The sequence below is a fragment of the Phyllobates terribilis genome, unplaced genomic scaffold, assembly GCF_046119375.1.
Source record: "Phyllobates terribilis strain yellow unplaced genomic scaffold, ASM4611937v1 Scaffold_11__3_contigs__length_659146591, whole genome shotgun sequence".
In the NCBI taxonomy this organism is placed as follows: domain Eukaryota; kingdom Metazoa; phylum Chordata; class Amphibia; order Anura; family Dendrobatidae; genus Phyllobates; species Phyllobates terribilis.
Window position 1 is genome coordinate 359,789,354 of NW_027362771.1, and position 19,471 is coordinate 359,808,824.

Sequence of the window (19,471 nt, forward strand, 5' to 3'; positions counted from 1 at the left end):
GGTAGTATTATGTCTTTGTACGCGAGTTATACCTCTTTTAATACATGATAATATCATGCTTGCCTTAGAAGAAGCTAATTTAAATTGTATGCTGTTATTTAGTTTTGTGATCTATAAGTACACCCAGATCCTCCTCTACTAGTGACTCTCCTAGTTTTACTTCCTCTAGAACAGTGTTTCCCAAACTCCAGTCCTCACGGACCCCCCACAGGTCATGTTTTCAGGATTTCCTTAGTATTGCACAGGTGATGGAAGTATCATCAAGGCATCAGGAATTCTCTCACCTCTGCAATACTATGGAAATCCTGAAAACATGACCTGTGGGGTCCGTGAGAACTGGAGTTTGGGAAACACTGCTCTAGAACATATATGGTGCAGCATATAGTGACCAGGTTCGTAGCTTTATATTTATCCATATTGAACCTCATCCGTCAAGTGGATGCCCCAACATTCAGTATGTCCAAGTCAGCTTGTAACTTATGAACATTTTCCATAACCCTCACTATACTACATAGTTTGTTTTAGCTACAGAAATAGAAACAACACTATTAATTGTGTCTTCTCTATCATTAATGTCGGAAGCGCGATCTGCCTATGTAAACATGCAGTTAAACAACGGCCGATCGGCAGACAAGTAGCTGATCAGCAGACGTTTAGTGCCGCCGCTAGGCAGGTGTAAACAGATCCTTAGGTGGTATGATGTGGAGATATTTTTTCCCAGATGCATACGGAAGTGCACTATGGCCCTATTTTATAGCTGTGTTCAGCTTGTGGATTTTGAGATCTTTTTATATGCCCATATACACGACACCAATAAGCCATTATCAGTCATTTATCTTTAGTGCTACAATTACGCCAATGGTAAGTAGAAACAAGGAAGAGCTTCCCATGTGAGACAAAGCATGCTGCTGCCGGTGACGTGTGTATTGCATACAGGCTAGTGATGCACATTGATGTGTAATATCAGCACTTCCACACCCTTGTATTTAATAGAAGAAGATACGGACCTTGTGCTTTCTCAGGTGCTCATCCATTCCTTAAAACTTGTGCAGTTTACACTCAGAAGTGTCCTGAAGCGGTCTTCTAGGGCTTGATATATCCTCCAGATAGACAAGATAGTCTCAAAAGCTGCTATTTATTACCATCTTTTCAGTTAGCCATTAAAACGTATCATTTGAGGACTCTCAAATTGTAATATTTTCCTCCAGATAGGACATCAACACAAGACAGGGGAAACTATTCTCAGCCCTCCTTTTTAGCAGCTTATTGAAGTACTGAGGCTCCATCAATCAGTCGATTGGGGGGTGCTCCTAGTGGAATCCCCACCATTTTTATACTGATTAACTATCCATAGGATAGGCTATCAATTTCAAAGTCCTGCTGGCATTCTACAGTAGTATCACAATGGGCTGGGTACATGACACCGGCTGCAATCTGGTTTCCTGACTCAGCACTGTGTAGGTGTCGGGAGCTCCAGGAACTCCATTCTGAATACTGTAGTATTGTTGGACTGCTACTCTCATCATTGTATGACACACGGCAGCATCCACAGAGCGTTCTGTGCTATACGGGAATGGAAAACTTGCTTCTTTATTACCGGCGGGCATAACTTTGGGGCTGAGAAGCATAGAGACAAAAAAAAGAAAAACTGTTCCACAATTAGTGGAATAGCATTAATTGAAGGAGACACTCAGTTTAAATGGAAAAAATCCAGTGAAAGATCTTTAGATTTGTTGTCAGGGGACTTGCAGTGATGATGACAGTTCAACAGTACCGGGTGTGGGGATTAGATGGTGCGAGGGACTTGCAGTGATAATGGTGGTTCAGCAGTGCTGGGTGTGGGGATTAGATAGTGCGAGGGACTTGCAGTGATGATGATGGTTCAACAGTACCGGGTGTGGGGATTAGATAGTGCGAGTGACTTGCAGTGATGATGATGGTTCAGCAGTACTGGGTGTGGGGATTAGATGGTGCGAGGGACTTGCAGTGATGATGATGGTTCAGCAGTACTGGGTGTGGGGATTAGATGGTGCGAGGGACTTGCAGTGATGATGATGGTTCAGCAGTACTGGGTGTGGGGATCAGATGGTGCGAGGGATTTGCAGTGATGATGATGGTTCAGCAGTACTGGGTGTGGGGATTAGATGGTGCGAGGGACTTGCAGTGATGATGATGGTTCAGCAGTACTGGGTGTGGGGATTAGATGGTGCGAGAGATTTGCAGTGATGATGATGGTTCAGCAGTGCTGGGTGTGGGGATTAGATGGTGTGAGGGACTTGCAGTGATGATGATGGTTCAGCAGTACCTGGCATAGAGTTTATATGAAATGAGGGACTGGTTGCAGTGATGATGAGGGTGCAGAAGCATCAAAAAGGAATTTATTTTGATGTGAAAGAAACAAATTTCCTGTCCCTGCAAAGTTACTGAATATAAATTCAAAGCTGAGAGCATTAGGTAAATAATTATTGGGTGTGTGTCTAATTGAGGGAGGGGTATGTATATATAGTTTAACTTTCTACTTAGGAAAAATGATCTTGTAATCAACTACATTTAATTATATGGTGTAATGTAAAAGAATGCAGATAGTAGTTATATGTGTAGGAGGCATCAGTACTATAATATAAAGCGGGCTTACAGACAAAGTGATTACATACAGCGAAGAAGTCAAGAAGAACTTCAGTTTCTGCCTGGTTAACCACATCTGCATTTAATAAGTTTCCAAAAACATTCTGGTTTATGACAAATGAGAAACCAATGTGCCTTCAAAAACATTATTTTGCCATTTTGGCATGGTAACCCATGTTTTTACAACAGAACGTCAAAATCTAAGTCTCTTATGAAGGCTTTTTTTTCTGAAAATTGTTAAAGAGTAACGTTTTAATTCTGATTTCATAAATATATAATCCGGATGTACCTTATCTTATAGTCTTATAATAGTGCGGCTGTGGCTGTGGATGGTAGGGAAGTGGCAGAGGAGCGGGCCACTGAGGGCAGGAGCCGGCGGCTGGGCGCTCACGTGTGCCCACGCACTTAGTCCCTCCCACCTCTATGTTTCGAAGCCAGCACCGAGAGATGGGAGGGACTGTGGGCATATGGAGCAATGAATATTAATTTTCTTTAATAGCGGGCACACTGTTAGCCGCAGCCACCGGCTCCTGCAGCGGCTTGGCGATCACATATGCCCACTATTAAAGAGCATGAATATTCACTGCTCCCCATGCCCATAGTCCCACCCAGCTCTATGCACTGAAGTCGGTGCCAAGAGGTGGACTGGACAATGGGAGTGGAGAGCAGTGAATATTCATTCTCTTTAATAGCGGGCACACGTGATCGCTCAGCAGCTGCAGGAGCCTGCGGCTGCGGCTAACGGTGTGTGTGCTATTAAAGAAAATGAATATTCACTGCTCTCCACTCCCATTGTCCCGGGCGTGGGGAACAGTGAATATTCCGGCAGCTGACCTCGGCGTTTAGGGGTGTATGGCAGTGACGTTATGCGCTGTTTACATGCTGAGATCAGCTGCTGGCATCAGAACAGGACGCTGCTGGAGCAGAGGGAAGGCATACCAGAATGGGGGGGGGCCATGTATACCAGGATTAGGATGGGGGGCCCATGCATACAAGGATGGGGATGATGGGGATGAGGGATCATGTATACAAGGAAGGGGATGAAGGAGCCATGCATACAAGGATGGGGATGAGGGGCCATGCATTTGAGGATGAGGGGGCCATGCGCACCAGGATGGGAATGAGGGGGCCATGCACACCAGGATGGGAATGAGGGGGTGTTATGTTCTGCAACTTAGAGCTAAGGAATAGGAGGGAAAAGCTGTCCCTGCACTGAGACTCAGCTTTACCCTACGCTGGAGTGGGTCCCCTATTCCTTATGAATAGCCCCACCAAAACTCCTGCACTGAACTCAAACGAAGACCTGTAGGAAAGGGAAAGGGGTCCCTAAAAGATCTAAGGACTGGGAGCAAAAGCAGGAGACCTCCTAACAGAAAAGTTAGTTGCAGAAACGAAAATTAAAGGAACCAAAACTGGTGGAACAAGAAGTCCCAGGATAACAATAGTCCAAAGCAAGAAGAACTAAACCAGGCTACTTAGCCAGAGCACGAGCGTTACAACACTTATGTCCAGCAGGGAATGGGGGCCAGGTGCTGGGTAATAAAGAGTCCAGAGATCACGTGACTAAGAAACCCAGCACCAGAGGAAAAGACTAGAAGCCAGGAAACCACAACATAGATTCTAACGGGGTCGTGCACACCAGGATGGGAAAGAGGTGGCCATGCACACCAGGATGGGGATGAGGGGGCCATGCACACCAGGATGGGGATGAGGGGGCCATGCACACCAGGATGGGGATGAGGGGGCCATGCACACCAGGATGGGGATGAGGGGGCCATGCATACCAGGATGGGGGACCATGTTTACCAGGATGGGGATGGGGGACCACGTTTACCAGGATTGGGATGGGGACCACGTATACCAGGATGGGGATGGGGACCACGCATACCAGGATGGAGACCACGTATACCAGGATGGGGATGGGGACCACGTATACCAGGATGGGGATGGGGACCACGTATACCAGGATGGGGATGGGGACCACATATACCAGGATGGGGATGGGGACCACGTATACCAGGATGGGGATGGGGACCATGTATACCTGGATGGGGATGGGGGCCATGTATACCTGGATGGGGATGGGGGCCATGTATACCTGGATGGGGATGGGGGCCATGTATACCAGGATGGGGGCCATGTATACCAGGATGGGGATTGAGGGCCATGTATACCCGAATGGGGATGGGGGCCATGTAGACCAAGATAGGGGACCATGTATACCTGGATGGGGGGCCAATGTATGCCAGGGTGGGGATGGAGGACCATGTATAACAGGATGAGGATGGAGTGCCATGTATACCAGGATGGGGATTGAGTGCCATGTATACCAGGATTGGGATGGAGGGCCATGTATACCAGGATGGGGACATACATATATATATATACTAGGATGGGGGATATTAGTACAGAATTGGGATACATTACCCCTATAACAGTGTCAGCAGCAGATCCACCACATAACAGTGTGTCGTGACCACATTTCTTGCTTAATTTGTTTTCTGTTTTCCTCCTCTAAAACCTAGGTGCATCTTATGGTCCGGTCTTATAGTCCGAAAAATAGGGGTATATTTCTAAAGGTGCTATTGACATGGAATTCTCACCTGATGTCGGTAACAATCCATCCAATCCACATAGGCAAAGACATTGAACCATAGATATCCATAAATTAAGTTATGTGAAATAATGAGAAATGACACATGAAGAAAGAGAGGCTGAAAAAGCAATGAGAAGTCATGACACCAGCTGAAATCTATCAGTAATTAGAAAGCAATCCTGCCACTTAGTGAAAATAATATCAGCTGGTTCAACTGATGGCGTATAAAAAGGTGTCTCATTACCAAGGTGCCACACAAGAATCATCATGATGGTTAAATCCAGTGAGATGTCTCAAGACTTTTGCAACCTTATTGTTGCAAAACATACTGATGGCTTTAGTTACAGATGAATTTCTAAATTATTGAAGGTTCCAGTGAGCACTGTTGGGGCCATAATCCGGAAGTGGAAAGAACATCATTCCACTATAAACTGGCCACAACCAGGTGCTTCCCACAAGATTTCAGACAGAGGAGTGAAAAGAATTATCAGAAGAGTTGTCCAAGGACCACCTGTGGAAAGCTACAGAAAGCCCTGGAATCAGCAGGTGTTTCAAAGAAAACTATAAGTAATGCACTCAACCTCTATGGCCCGTATTCACTCTCACCACGCAATTTAGACAAGCCTGTGAAATACTGGGAGAATATACTCTGGTCAGATGAGACCAAAATTGAACTCTTTGGATGCCATAATACACACCATGTTTGGAGCCCAAAAGGCACTGCATATCACTCCAAAAACACCATACCAACAGTGAAGTTTGGAGGTAGGAACATCATGGTGTGAGGTTGTTTTTCAGCAGATGGTGCTGGCAAACGCCATGTGATTTTAGTAAGGATGAATGGACAAATGTACCAAGGCATTCTTTATAAAAATCTGCTGCCATCTACCAGGATGAGGAAGATGAAATGTGGGTGGACATTTCAGCAAGAGAATGATCCCATACACACAACTGAGAAAACGCTCAATATTGGTTTCAGCGAAACAACATAAAGCTGCTAGAATGGCCTAGCCAATCACTTGACCCGAATCCAATAGAAAATTTATGGGAATAACTAAAGCTCAGAGTTCATAGAAGGAGCCCACAGAACCTTCAGGATATGAAGAGTGTTTGTGTGGAAGAATGGGCCAAAATCACACCTGAGCAATGTGTGCAACTAGTTTCTCCATACAGAAGGCGTCTTAAAGCTGTCATTACCAACAAAGGCATTTGTACGAAGTATTAATTAAATTTCAGTAAACGTGTTCAATACTTTTTCCCTGCGTCATTTCTCATTATTACACAACTTAATTTATGGACAACTATGGTTTGATTTCTTTGCCTCTCTGCATTGTATGAACTAATAAAGTAGCACACTGTAACACTGAGTATATAGATATGAAATATGAATAGCATAACTGCTGTAGAAACTAGAAATGAAAAAAAAATTTTGAAAATTTTTTTTAGCGCATGTAAATATGAAGTATGGAAAATGAATAGCATTACTGCTGTAAATAAATGAGAAATCTTAGCGCATAAATTGGCCAATTCATGTGTACCTGACAGCCGCGGTAAGGCGTTTCTCGATGTCAGGACCTATCAATGTGAATTTTTTTTTCATTTCTAGTTTCTACAGCAGTTATGCTATTCATATTTCATATCTATATACTCAGTGTTACAGTGTGCTACTTTATTAGTTCATTATATATGGAGGTAGCTGCTCTTAGTAAGCACCTGTTCACACCTAGTCTTTGAAGTGGAAGTGCCGTCATTTTCTTTGTCTCTGCATTGTATGACTTGTTACCGACACCTGGTGAGAATTTCATGTCAGTACCACTGTTAGAAATAGATTTACTTAGAAAATTGGTGTCATGTTCAATACTTATTTCACCCGCTGTATCTTATCAGAAAAATCTTCTTTCTCTGCCAAAATTCTCAATTCTGAGATAAAATCTGTGTTCAGTGAAGACAGACTTTCTCATTAATGAGCCATCCTTGTGTTATCCTTTTTTTTCCGATACGGCTCAAGAAAAATCAACTCCAAAGCTTACCACCGGTGTTCTGTCCCACAGGGGTATTCTCTGATGGGGCTCTGTTTATGGGACCACTTCCTGACTGCTTCATTGTTTATGAGGCAGTACGTATGGCTCCACTTTCTGAATGGAGCATTGAGTATGGGGAGGACTGTTTATAGGGGTATTCTTTTCAAACGCTGTAGCGGTGGTCAAAATTTGTGAAAAAAAATAGCAACTAATAAAGTCACCCTCAAATCTGAATTAATTGCCGTGTGTGGATGACGTTTTGTGAAACCCTATTCACTTACATGGGGCTGTACGCATGCCGCAGAGGCACATTGCATTGGACTAATTCATAATGAGGTTTTTAGGGAGTTTTTGCAAACATTTTTTTTAGACAAAAATATATTCAAATTAGAAAATAAAAGGTTAATTTGAGGTTCTACTTCATTACATTGGGGAATGGCTGTTCATGCAATTGTCAAGAGTAACAAGGATATCTAGCAGATAAGTAGGCGGTGTGTAGTAACTACCAGCTAGGAATGAATATCTCTTCAGAGCCGTCCATCCGTTCTAGGAGCCAGCTGCTGTATACTGCTTTATACCTTTATATTGTTAGTCATCTTCTTTGGAGTACGTATAGGTTTTGCACAATGAGGGCCCTGTTGACAGACTATTGACTCACTTATGCAAACCACAGTCCCGGGGCTCTGAAATCAGACAGCAGCTTGTTCTTTCTCTTTTTTATTCTTGGTTGAAGCATTTCGCTTTTAGAGGAAAGGCACCCCACCCTTGTCTGTTTTACCCTCCCCCACCTTCTGCAGTTATTCTCACTGTCCCATCTGTCTGTCTAGCCCTTTCCCCCACAGAAAAAAAAAAAAAACTCCTGAGTTGAATGGGAGCGAGATCTAGACCAGACCTAGCTAGAAACTCTGTGTTGATATAATGTGTCCATCATTCTAGTTCAGCAGGTTATGTTGTTTTTTTTCTTCTATTTTTCCTTGTTCCACGCAAATAGTTTAACCCTTCCTAAAAAAAAGAAGAAATAAATTGGGTGAGTGTAAAAATGAACTCTCTTCAGCCCTTGGTGCCATTGCAGAGGTCCGTTTTACCAAGATAAAATCTCTCACATTTCCGCAGCATTGACAGCGCAGCGGGAGCTACACAATGCTCATGTGTAATGCCACAGTTTGTTTTCCAACTGAAGTAAAAACTGCAGCAAACTCAAAGTTACTGATACAGCTTGGAATAGTTAGGGCATGTTCATACAATCTTTATTTCAGGTGCATTTGTTGCAGGTCAACCCCAAAAACCTCCTAAAAATGCACACAGAAAATGCTCAAAATAATGAACGTATTCATATCTATTCCACAAGGAGAAACGTTACCTCTTAGATTCCAGTCTTAAGCCTCTCACCTAGCCAAATCAGATCTCATACTTTGCACTGACGAGGGGCAAAACCCCGAAACACTGTGTCTGCAAATTGAGATTCTGGTTTGGCTTTTATCCTAAGTCATATAGCAAGGCTCGATATTGACTTTTAGGATTGCTACTTCCAATAGGTGGCACTAGAGATCTGGTCCGCTTCCTCTCTGAAGAGGCAATTTGCATATTTATTTTCGCAGAGGAGCATTGCATGGCATATAAGTCTACTCACTCAGACATGCCAGGCCTGGCTTGTCCCTCTCCACAAGCAAAAATGTTACCCCTTAGATTCATATCTATTTAAACATTTAAGCTTTTGGAGGGTCCTTTACCCCCTTCAGGTTTCCAAAAATACCAAGCGGTTAAAAGAAGTCATCTTACCATTCTTCTGGCATTTTCTGCTTGAAAAAAGCACTCCATACTTACAATACAAGTTAATGGGAAGGCTCAAAAGATGCTTGGGCGTCTTTTTTAGTGTTTTGTCAGCATTTTTGGTTGAAAAGCAGTTAGAATTCTTATTTTTTGAATGAAGTTAAAAACAAAAAGTCTTATATAGTGCTTGACAGCCCGCCTAATCTAATAGTATGGGCATCACTAATAGGCAGTAAGTCAAACACTGCATTACCTGTGTGTGACCAGTGCCCTATAGTAGCTTTTTTGTGTGTGCAATCCTAATACTAAGCAATCACCCCTTCCATGAACTGGTATGTTGTGAGTGGTTGTCTCATCAGTATTTTGCACCTGTGTTGCCGCCATCTTTAATATATGGGTTTACTGCATCCTAATAGTGCATTAGTTGTGAGACCTGGGCAGGTAAATACTGCTGCCCTTTTTTACTAATTTACTTAGTAGGTGCACAAAATATATGCGACATCAAAAACTAACCAAAAGCTCAATTTGGGACCATAGCTTTAATCCGCACTTTGGATTTGTTCCCGTGGATATCACCCTTTGCAATTCATAGGGTGTGGGAATGCCCCTGAGAATGTACCCTAAAGGAACCTGTCACCGTGGATAGTGTGAATCAGATCTGGTGCACAACTATAAGTATAATTGTAAAAACCCACTACACTACAACATTGGGTAGACGTGGGAGATAGCTCATCACCTAATACAGATAAAGAATAATGTGAGCAGGGTCCTTGATTTCCAAGAAATCAGTCCAGTAGAAAATCCGTAATGAAACAGCAGGTATTATTATTTATTATAGCAACATTTATTCCCTGGCGCTTTACATGTGAGAAGGGGTATACATAGCAAATAACAAGTACAATAATCATGAACAATACAAGCCAGAGACTGGTCCAGGAGGAGAGAGGACCCTGCCCGCGAGGGCCACAGTCTACAAGGGATGGGTGAGGATACAGTAGCTGAGGGTAGGGCTGGTCGTGCAGCGGTATGGTGGAGCGGTGGTATATTCACTAGATTAGATAAGCAGTGAAATAATGCACAATAAATCTTAAAGGGGTTGTCTCATGTTTGTTCTTCAGAGGCATGCCACTCCTTCTTCTTGCTTCCCGGGGAGGATGGTATGTTCCTGAAGATTGACAGTTCAGGCCGACAGCATGGCTGAGCTGCTAGTCTGAACTGCCTCTGCAGCATAAGGCCAAGTGCACACATTCAATATTTGGTGAGATTTTTACCTCAGTATCAGTGGCGTACTTTAGAGTCTCATGGGCCCTGGTGCAAGATTTAGACCGCCCCCCACCCCCATCCTGAATATAAAAAAAAAATTCAGTTGAAACCAGAAGTTTACATACACTATATAAAAAGACACATATGTATGTTTTTCTCAATATTTGACATGAAATCAGAATAAACCTTTCCCATTTTAGGTCAATTAGGATTAACATAATGTGTAATATTTGCCCAATGCCAGAATAATGAGAGAGAGAGAATATTTTAAGGCATTTTTATTACTTACTGCAAAGTCAAAAGTTTACATACACTAAGATTACTATGCCTTTAAACAATTCTGGACTGCCCATATAATGATGTCATGTGTTTGGAAGCTTCTGATAGTTTTTTTGGCAACATCTGAGTTAATTAGAGACACACCTGTGGATGTATTTTAATGCACACCTGAAACACACTGCTTCTTTGTGTAGCATCATGGGAAAATCTAAAGAAATCAGCCAAGATATTAGGAAGAGAATTGTGGACTTGCACAAGTCTGGCTCATCCTTGGGTACAATTTCAAGATACCTGAAGGTGCCTCGTTCATCTGTACAAACAATTATATGCAAGTACAAACAAGATGGGAATGTCCAGCCATCATACCACTCAGGAAGGACACGGGTTCTGTGTCCCAGAGATGAACGTGCATTGGTCCGACATATGCATATCAACCCAAGGACAAAAGCAAAAGACCTTGTGAAGATGATGGCTGAAGCTGGTAAGATTGTGTCAATAACCACAGTGACACGAGTACTGTATCAACATGGGCATAAAGGCCACTCTGCCAGGAAGAAGCCATTACTCCAAAAGATACATAAAAAAGCCAGATTAATGTTTGCAAATGCACACAAGACCTTAATTTTTGGAGAAAAAAAAATGTTTTGTCCTGTAGTCTGATAAAACTGAAATTTAACTTTTTGGGCATAATGACCATCGTTACATTTGGAGGAAAAAGGGAGAAGCTTGGAAGCCTAAGAACACCATCCCAACTGTGAAACATGGGGGTGGCAGCATCATGTTGTGAAGTTGTTTTGCTGCAGGAGGGACTGGTGCACTTCACAAAATAGATGGCATCATGAGAAAAGAAGATTATGTGGCAATACTGAAGCAACATCTCAAGACATCAGCCAGGAAGTTACAGCTTAGGTGGAAATGGATCTTCCAAATGGACAATGACCCGAAGCATACTGAAAAAATGGTAACAAAGTGGCTTAAGGATAACAAAGTCAGTGTTTTGGCGTGGCCATCACGAAGCCCTGATCTCAATCCTGTTGAAAATTTATGGGCAAAGCTGAAAAGGCAGGTGCGAGCAAGGTGACCTACAAATCTGGATCAGCTACATCAGTTTGGTCAAGAGGAATGGGCCCAAATTCTGACCAACTATTGTTAGAAGCTTGTGGAAGAAGATCCCAAACGCTTGACCCAAGTCATTCAGTTTAAGGGCAATGGTACCAAATACTAATGAAATGTATGTAAACTTTTGACTTTGCGGTAAGTAATAAAAATGCCTTAAAACATTCTCTCTCTCATTATTCTGGCATTTGGCACATATTAAAAATGATGGTAATTGTAATTGAACTAAAACGGGAAAGGTTTATTCTGATTTCATGTCAGATATTGAGAAAAACATGCATATGTGTCTTTTTATATAGTGTATGTAAACTTCTGGTTTCAACTGTATATATGCGCCCTTCATCTTAGTATAGATGTCCCTCATCCTGGCCTCATCTTGTATTTGTCCCTCATCCTGGCCCCATCTGGTATTTGTCCCTTATTCGAGGCCCCATCCTGGTATATATGTCCCCTGTTCTGCTGCTGTTCTTTACTGTATAGAAAAAAACAAACATTATACTCAGCAGGGGCGAACATAGAAGTCCTGGGGCTCCATAGCAGAAGTATAATGCACTCCCCATACTCCTCCATACAGTATAATGCACAGTCCCTAGTCCTCCATATAATATAATGCACAGTCCATAGTCCTCCATATAATATAATGCACAGTCCATAGTCCTCCATATAATATAATGCACGGTCCATAGTACTCCATATAATATAATGCGCTCCCCATACTCCTCCATACAGTATAATGCATTCCATAGTCTGCATATATTATAATGCGCGGTCCATAGTCCTCCATATAATATAATGCACAGTCCATAGTCCTCCATATAATATAATGCACAGTCCATAGTACTCCATATAATATAATTCACAGTCCATAGTACTCCATATAATATAATGCGCTCCCCATACTCCTCCATACAGTATAATGCGTTCCATAGTTCTCCATATAATATAATGCACAGCCCATAATCCTCCATATAATATAATGCACTTCCCATAATCCTCCATATAATATACCGCACAGTCCATAGTCCTCCATATAATATAGTGCACAGCCCATAGTCCTCCATATAATATACCGCACAGCCCGTAGTCCTCCATAAAGTATAATACACGGCCCATAGTCATCCACAAAGTATAATGCACAGCCCATAGTCATCCATAAAGTATAATGCACAGCCCATAGTCCTCTATAAAGTATAATGCACAGCCCATAGTCCTCCATAAAGTATAATGCACAGCCCATAGTCATCCATAAAGTATAATGCACAGCCCATAGTCCTCCATAAAGTATAATGCACAGCCCATAGTCCTCCATAAAGTATAATGCATAGCCCATAGTCATCCATAAAGTATAATGCACAGCCCATAGTCATCCATAAAGTATAATGCATGGCTCATAGTCTCCATAAAGTATAATGCACAGCCCATAGTCCTCCATAAAAGTATAATGCACAGCCCATAGTCATCCATAAAGTATAATGCATGGCTCATAGTCTCCATAAAGTATAATGCACAGCCCATAGTTCTCTATAAAGTATAATGCACAGCCCATAGTCCATAAAGTATAATGCACAGCCCATAGTCCTCCATAAAGTATAATGCATAGCCCATAGTCCTCCATAAAGTATAATGCACAGCCCATAGTCATCCATAAAGTATAATGCATAGCCCATAGTCCTCCATAAAGTATAATGCACAGCCCATAGTCATCCATAAAGTATAATTCATGGCTCATAGTCTCCATAAAGTATAATGCACAGCCCATAGTCCTCCATAAAGTATAATGCACAGCCCATAGTCATCCATAAAGTATAATGCATGGCTCATAGTCTCCATAAAGTATAATGCACAGCCCATAGTCCTCCATAGTAGTATGGCCACTGAGTTAAAAAAATAAATCAATAAATACTCACCTTCCCTTCGCTCCCCCACCGCGTGGTGTCCTCTTCGGAAGCCAGCAGCTGACTTCAGCGTGCGATGGGTGCGCATGACGTCACTGCCATGCACCCCCGGTTACGTGCACGCCAACTCACCAAATATTCAGCGTGTGCACGTGGCCTCAAAGAAGCACTGTGACTCTGAAGCTGGCCGGATCCAGTGATCACGACAGCTTTTGAGCGCTTGCAAGTTTTATAGCAAATAACTTTCCAGTGTGGACTCCATGCCTAGGAAACCGGCCACTGCTGAGGCAACGGGCTGTAATCTATACAATTAAAAATCCCCCCGTTTTTGAGAATAGGGAGGATTTTTAATAAGAAGTAAACTGCAAAGTTGCCTTATTTTACAATCACTTTGTGATTTTAACCCATTGCGAACATGAGAATAACCCCCTTTAAGACTTTGTGTAAGAGATTCTTAAAAGTATGATCTAGAAGTACTTTTCATCTACATGTACTATCTCTAAAATCTGAAGGAGGGGATGTATAAAGACATGTGTTGAGGTCGACTCGTTACCTATATGTATGCTGTGGAGTATTCGCTTGGTTGGTAACTTAGTCCCCCGTGTTGTGTAATGTCTTCCCTGTGGCTCAGGCTCTTGTCTGAACAAGTTATTTAGTGTGCAGACTGGTAACCAATAAAGAAAACTTACTTTTCACCAGGAGCTTTAAGTCCCTGTGACAATGACTTTTTTTATTTTATATACTTATTAATAGAGCTCCCCATAATCCTGGGATTATTGGCGTTGCACAAGGCACATGATGTCTGCTTAGCTCCGCAATAAAGCATTCCATAAATGAAGCAAATGTGTGAAGAACATCAATCACTGCTCCATGAGCATAAAAAGTGCAATAAAAATACCACATGCTTCATGTGAGCAGCATGGCACTTAACAGCCTAAAACGCGCCGGCTCCATGTCTTCACTGCTCTTGTTGGGCCACAGCTTTCAGTATTCTGTGAAAATATTGCGATCCACCCGCTCCAGAGCCCAGATGTCTTACTGGACAACAGATTAATTACAATCACATTATATTTTTTGTTACTGTTATTTTTCTTAATGATTCAGCATATTTAGGAGACAATATCAATGCTTGCTGAACTCCTTACACAAAATTTTGGATCCATCGTTTTGTGTATTTTCAATCGCTTACCCTTTAACGTGAAAAGTTACTAGTTTCAACATTAGTCGTCGCTGACGCATTATGTTTTATGCATTATTGTAACATTTTTTAGATATAATAGATCATACACTAAAGTTGTGTTTCTCGAGCCTAGGTAAAATTACACCAAAATTGGCTAAAAGTTCTTTTCTCATTTGAGTAACAATACAGGGACCCAGTCACAACAGGGGCATTTCCATTAATTTATTGACCAGGACACAAAGGAGCTTACCGACCAAACTTTTTTTTTTTGCCTCTCTGCCTTTCAAACATGAATAACCTTTTTATTTTTTCACAGACATCACTGTATCAGGCCTAGTTTTATGGGAGAGAAATTATATTATCTTTCCACACAGTTTGGGGGGTACTTATATATATTATTCTGTGACATACATACAATTGTTTTCAGAATGCAAATGCATAAAAAATATGTATTATTTAGTTGTTTTTTTTATGCTGTTTACTTTTAACACTAAATAAAACCCGAAGAATCAATTAAACAGGTTAACTTACTTAATATCTGCAGAGTTTTTTTGTTTTCCTCTAATATATTATTATTTATTTATGTATTTATTATATATGTGCAAATGATCCTTTTTTGTATTTTTTAGATAGGCTGTAATGAATTTTCAAATTTGTACTGTATTTTTTACTTAGCTTTATTAGATATTTTTACTTATATATTTTATATATATTTATTAATTCTCGGGGAACCCCAGTTATAGAGAAAAAATGAACCCTCTGCCATGGCGTAAGTCATTGACAGAGCTGATCTGGGTCTGCTAAGCCCTCCTATGCTAAGAAGGTACCTGGCAATCATTGCCTGGATCTTTTCACTACTTAGCCCTAATTGAGCGCTATATCGTCTGGAAAGAAAGGACGGAAACACTGATAAACCCTTAGGTCCTCAGCTGTATATGGCAGCTGAGATCCCAACAAGCTCCTACTAGATTACAGATGTGGGGGCAAAACTTTTTACTTTCTTATAAATGGCTTTGGGTATTGAAGGAAAAATTTGGGGTATTATTGCACTAAAGTATACTCAAAGGAACAGGATACTTTTAAACAATTCCTGAAGTTATTTCTTCTATACATGTAGCTGCATGAAGGGGGTCAAAAGATTTCAGAGCTTCCAAACAAATTCTGGACTCAGTCCTTACAGCTGATATATGGTGCCCAATCCATGGGCCGCATGTGTCAGGCACTGGCTGTACGATCTCAGCCAGGTATGTTTGACTGTGAAATGCTGCAACATTTCATAGAAAAAGCATACTTTAAAAGCTGCCAGGTTCCAAGCTTCTTCCCACCCGCTGCCATGGATTACATGTATAGGGAGGGACCTGTCACTCCAGGGAAGCGCGCGTGGAGAAGCCACCAGGGACCCGCCTGCCTGACTAGTCTCCAGCTTGGTCCCCGGCGGCTTTTAAAGTATCTTTTTAGACATTAGATAAAAATCTGTCAGGACTACAACTGCTGCTCTATAAAGTAGAAATTCCATTATAATCTGCTCCCTGATAAATTGCTGGTAAAAGAGTTCCCCTTGCAGTTTTAATAGAAGATTGATTTCATATTATCTCACATCTGAACGTCTGCCAAGACTCACCCGGTGCCTGATACACAATAAGTGTCCTTTCTAGCCACTTGAAATGGTGAGGGGTATACAGACATTTTACACATAGTCTGAAGTTACACGTGGACTGAATTATTTAAAAATTTGCTGACTTGGTGTCAAATAGGGACAGCGTTTATTCTTCCTCCACTTTTATGTAATACAGTCAAGCTGGATTTCATGATCTGCTGAGAAACATTGTAGCCATAAGGTGACAAATTGTGTAGCTCATTACAATGTCCATATTTATATGAGAGCAGCATAATGAAGGAAAAGAGACCCCGAATCCTGCTATGCATCACTTAGCTTACTGGGTGTAGCAGTTGTAATGCAGAGTTTTTAGATGTAGCATGTAGCAGAGCTGAGAAAGCTAACCCTGCCCACACCACAGCTTTTGTGTGTGTACATTTTCCATTGACAGTGAGCTGCTAATCAGAGGAGGAGGCGTGGTCGGACAACTGCTCATATGAGCACCAGTCCTGGCAGTCATAATGTCCTGCTGATAAAACCTTCATTGTCTGGAAACAACAGCACACAGCCTAATAAATGACATATTGCTGAAATCTGTGTTTCAGCTGCTACATCATGATGTTCTCAAATTGCATAGCAAAAACCCGCTGACAAGTTCCCTTTAAAGAAACACTCCGAATTTAGATATTTTTACCTCTCACCAGCCAGCTTTCAATCAGCATGACGTCATCAGTCACGTCCCGTCAAGAGAGCAGAGTGAAAGAGAAGCAGCTGCTCTGTCATCATGGCATCACTGGAAACTGCAGAATTAACAGCAGGTGGTCCATGACCGCTCCGAGCTGGCAGAGATCAGCACCGGGCACAACAGGCAGGTAGTTAGCAGCTACATTCTGTAAGTTCTTAGGCCCATTGGAAAAAAAAATAGTACTGGATAACCCCTTAATAAAATTTGCAGCTTCAAATTAGGCCACATTGGTGTACTGTTCTCTCATTGATAGAACCACCCAAACCTAAGCGCACTGGTTCATAGGCATATATAAAGTATTGAGCTTAAAGGCAACTGTCACCAGATTTTTTTCCATATAAATTACATGCAGCACCTGTAAGCCCTCTGTTACAGCACTCTAGAATGCTGTATATATGTCTCCAATCCGCTCTGCATGACACAAAAAATAGCTTGTACTGTACTCGCCTACGGGACCATCCGTTCCGACGGGCGTTGCTGGTCTTGATCCGGCGCCTCCTCTCTTCTTATAATCGCCGTCCTCCTTCTTGCTTTGTGTGGATGACATGTCCTACGTCATCCACACATTGTCCTCCAGTTTGCGCAGGCTTGCTTCTCTCTGCCCAACCTTAGGGCACAGCAAAGTACTGTAATGAGCATGCGCGAGGAAAAGGCAAAGAGTCGGTGCATGCGCACTACAGCACTGTGCTCTGCCCTAGGTAGGGCGCCGATGCAGGAGCATGATGGAGGACACTGTGTGGATGATGTAGGACGAGTCATCCACACAAAGGAAGAAGGAGGACGCCGATCTCAAGAAGAGAGGAGGTGCTGGATTAAAACCAAAAACGCCCATTGGACCGGACGGTGGCATAGCCGAGTATAGTAAAAAAAAATTGTGAGGCCTCGTTCACACGTTCAGTATTTGGTCAGTATTTTACATCAGTATTTGTAACACAAAACCAGGAGTAGGTGATAAATACAGAAGTGGTACACGTTTCTATTACAATTTTCCTCTGATTGTTCCTCTCTGGATTTTGGCTTACAAATACTGATGTAAAATACTGACCAAATACTGAATGTGTGAACGTGGCCTTATGCAGGACACATTGAGGACATATACACAGCATTCTAGAATGCAGTAACAGAGGGCTTACAGGTGCTGGCCTGACTTTGTATAGCAGAAACCGGGTGAAAGGCTCCCTTTAAGTCAGGAGACTCAACGGTCTGGCCGGGTCTTCTGATGTCAGAATGGTCCGCATTTCATGGATGTGTAAAACTGGACTTTTGTTTTGTTTTGAATCCTCGATATTTAGGGATCTGTGATTGATGTCTTTGCATGGAACATTCTAGTTTACAATACATGAAGAGTGCTGTTACAATGATTATTAGCTGTAGATCCGCTGAACAAACACGTCTTATAGACTTTTGTCAATTTCCGTGTAGTTTTCTCCAGTACAACCTATAAGTCCGCGGGTTGCACAATAAAATCTCACTAGCATTTTTATGAAAATGGTGTAATATTGCTTTACCAGCTGTGCATTTGCAGAGTATGCCCGAGCCCTATAGACATAGCAAGTGATCACGTTGATACATAATTGCAGCAGCAAATCTCCCAAATAAGGAGCTATTGTCTCCTAAGTTGCCTACGGCCGGAGGAGAACTAATTAAGTTGCCAAGCCTTTACTGCTGCCAAGGAGTTTCACATAGAAATGTATCACTGTATCGTATCCACAGTGAGCTTGTCCAGCAAATAACTCTTCTTGACACAGTTATGGCATCATTAGATCACATGGATAATGGAATATGCATGAATACCAGTTAATGTATATTTCATGGCCTCTGAACGGCTACTGGAATTGATGATAGAAACAGCTGCATTCTCGCTAATTGACATGGTCTACGAGTTCCACCAATCCCGATCTAGTAGAAAAAAATGGAAGTTTAGTTGAAGGGTGCAACAGCTGTGTCTTGGAGCATGTCCTGCACGTTGTCTACCTCGTGCCCTATTATTATATGCCTTCACTGTTCTTAAGATTTTGCGGAAACTAGGACTGAATTTTAAATTCTCCTTTTGTAGTCAGGGACATACTCGCCTGAAAGACTTTTTGTGCACATACCCTAGGGGAGCAAACCGCACTTAGCTGGTTTTTTTGCATTTTTTGGAGGGGGAGAGAAAAGTATTTTATAGGGAGAGACCTCTCTCAGGAAGAGGCACAGGGAGAAACCACCAGGGACCTAACTCTGACTAGTCATCCGAGACACATAGTCCAGAGCACACATACAAGGCAGCAGTAGCCAGTGCCTGTGGCTCAGACAGCATCAATCTCCTGCCAGGTTCCCTTTAAATTTAGACTCCACTAGGAACGTGATGCGTGGAGATTCACCAATGAAAAGTAGGAGGGAAT

At 42.1% G+C, this 19,471-nt stretch overlaps 1 protein-coding gene across 1 annotated transcript in view; it reads left to right on the plus strand.

Annotated features, from left to right (window-relative positions):
- KLF13 (KLF transcription factor 13) overlaps positions 1-19,471 on the plus strand; it is a 114,926-nt gene that overhangs the window by 67,470 nt on the left and 27,985 nt on the right. The window lies entirely within an intron of this gene.